Source organism: Portunus trituberculatus, chromosome 3 (genome assembly GCF_017591435.1).
Source record: "Portunus trituberculatus isolate SZX2019 chromosome 3, ASM1759143v1, whole genome shotgun sequence".
Classification (NCBI taxonomy): Eukaryota; Metazoa; Arthropoda; class Malacostraca; order Decapoda; family Portunidae; genus Portunus; species Portunus trituberculatus.
In genome coordinates this window covers 10,010,255-10,012,754 of record NC_059257.1, presented here as the reverse complement: position 1 = coordinate 10,012,754, position 2,500 = coordinate 10,010,255, and the positions used below count along the sequence as shown (strand labels likewise).

Genomic DNA, 2,500 nt, shown 5'->3' with positions numbered 1-2,500 from the left:
GATCTGAGCTTCCTCCATCTCTTCTTCTCTCCAGGCCAGGTAATTTTGTCTCCTCCTCCTCCTCCTCCTCCTCCTCCTCCTCCTCCTCCTCCTCCTCCTCCTCCTCCTCCTCCTCCTCTGCAATAATCTGGATAATATTTTTTCTAATTTCCTTTTTTAGTTATATTTTTTGGAATTTCGATCCTTAGTGCTCTCTCTCTCTCTCTCTCTCTCTCTCTCTCTCTCTCTCTCTCTCTCTCTCTCTCTCTCTCTCTCTCTCTCTCTCTCTCTCTCTCTCTCTCTCTCTCTCTCTCTCTCTCTCTCTCTCTCTCACACCTGTCTCTTTCTCTAGACAGGTGTGGTAAAGCGAGTGTTTTTAAAGGGAATATACTCTATGTTGTTATTGATTCTCTCTCTCTCTCTCTCTCTCTCTCTCTCTCTCTCTCTCTCTCTCTCTCTCTCTCTCTCTCTCTCTCTCTCTCTCTCTCTCTCTCTCTCGTGTGGATGTGATTCAGGTGTTCAAGTGGTGAGTCATTATGAGAGAGAGAGAAGAAGAGAGAAGAAGGAGAACACTAAATTATGTCAGTTTTATTGCATCTTCTTCCTCCTCCTCTCTTTCTTCTCCTTCCTCCTTTCCGACCTCCTCCTCCTCCTCCTCCTGAGATTAGTACTGCCAACCTAAGTATCAATAATGTTCTAACTTTGCCTCTTCTTCTCTCCCTCCTCTTCCTCCTCCACCTCCTCCTCTTCTTTTTCTTCTTCTTCTTCTTCTTCTTCTTCTTCTTCTTCTTCTTCTCTTCTTCTTCTTCTTCTTCTTCTTCTTCTTCTTCTTCTTCTTCTTCTTCTTCTTCTTCTTCTTCTTCTTCTTCTTCTTCTTCTTCTTCTTCTTCTTCTTCTTCTCCTCCTCCTCCTCCTCCTCCTCCTCCTCCTCCTCCTCCTCCTCCTCAGATATAGTAAACAAATTTGTGGTCACTTTTCATTTAGGCCTAATAGGATTTTTGTTAATTTTTTTATATTATTCCACTACAAGTTAACATATTTCCTCTCTCTCTCTCTCTCTCTCTCTCTCTCTCTCTCTCTCTCTCTCTCGTTGGTAATGAAGATGCATATATATAGAAATTTTAACCATTATCTCCTCCTCCTCCTCCTCCTCCTCCTCCTCCTCCTCCTCCTCCTCCTCCTCCTCCTCCTCCTCCTCCTCCTCTTTCTTTTCTTCGTTGTTATTTGTTTAGATTTTGTTATGAAATTCCTGTGGTGATGGTGGTGGTGGTGGTGGTGTGTTGCGGCGTTAGTATCAATGAAGTAGTGGTGGTGAGTGGTGCTCTCTCTCTCTCTCTCTCTCTCTCTCTCTCTCTCTCTCTCTCTCTCTCTCTCTCTCTCTCTCCCGTAATGTGTCCCCTTTCTCCTCTTCGTGTTTCTCCTCCTCCTCCTCCTCCTCCTCCTCCTCTTCCTCTTCCTCTTCCTCCTTCTCCTCCTCCTCCTCCTCCTCCTCCTCCTCCTCTTCGAATATTTTTTCCATAATCTTTCCTCAACATCCCTATCTTTTTTTTTTTCCTTTTTCCTCTTTCTTCTTTTTCCCCATCCTCCTCCTCCTCCTCCTCCTCCTCTCCTCCTCCTCCTCCTCCTCCTCCTCCTCCTCCTCCTCCTCCTCTTGCTCCTCCTCCTCCTCGTTCCAGTGTCAGGCAGGTGAGGCTGGAAACACCTGATCTTAATTAGCACAGATGTGAGATAGTGAACTATTTCTCTCTCTCTCTCTCTCTCTCTCTCTCTCTCTCTGTGGGTTCGTTGTTGTCATCGTTATTTTTTTCCTTAGTTAACGATTAAATTTTCCTGTTTTCTGTGGTGACTTGTACACTTCAATAGAAAACGTGTTATTATTGCTCTTGTTGTTGTTGTTGTTGTTGTTGTTGTTGTTAATTATTTTTGTTGCTATTATCGAAGTTTATTATGCTGACACCCTCTCCTCCACCCTCCATTCTCTCTCTCTCTCTCTCTCTCTCTCTCTCTCTCTCTCTCTCTCTCTCTCTCTCTCTCTCTCTCTCTCTCTCTCTCTCTCTCTCTCTCTCTCTCTCTCTCTCTCTCTCTCTCTCTCTCTCTCTCTCTCTCTTAATTGACTACAGCCCGGGAGAAGAGAAAGAAAGAGGAAATGAAGTGGAGAGAGAGAGAAGAAGAAAGAAGAAGAAGAAAACTACACTCTTCCTTGTTTCTCTTCTTCCTCCTCTCCTCTCCTCTCTCTTCCTCTTCCTCTCCTCCTCCTCTCTCTCTCTCTCTCTCTCTCTCTCTCTCTCTCTCTCTCTCTCTCTCTCTCTCTCTCTCTCTCTCTCTCTCTCTCTCTCTCTCTCTCTCTCTCTCTCTCTCTCTCTCTCTCTCCCCTCCGGTGAGAGTGAGAGATCGATGGAGAGAGTAGGTAAGGAGAGAGGTGTGTGTGTGTGTGTGTGTGTGTGTGTGTGTGTGTGTGTCGTGTTATATATACATTAGCGCACACACACACACACACACACACACACACACACACACACAC

At 45.2% G+C, this 2,500-nt stretch overlaps 1 protein-coding gene across 1 annotated transcript in view; it reads left to right on the top strand.

Moving 5' to 3' along the window:
• Window positions 1-2,500, top strand: part of LOC123509847 — a 41,054-nt gene that overhangs the window by 19,657 nt on the left and 18,897 nt on the right. Inside the window, 1 exon segment of the mRNA XM_045264427.1 lies at window positions 1-39. This exon segment is cut by the window's left edge and continues 24 nt beyond it. The gene's annotated coding sequence lies outside the window, so the exon portion shown is untranslated.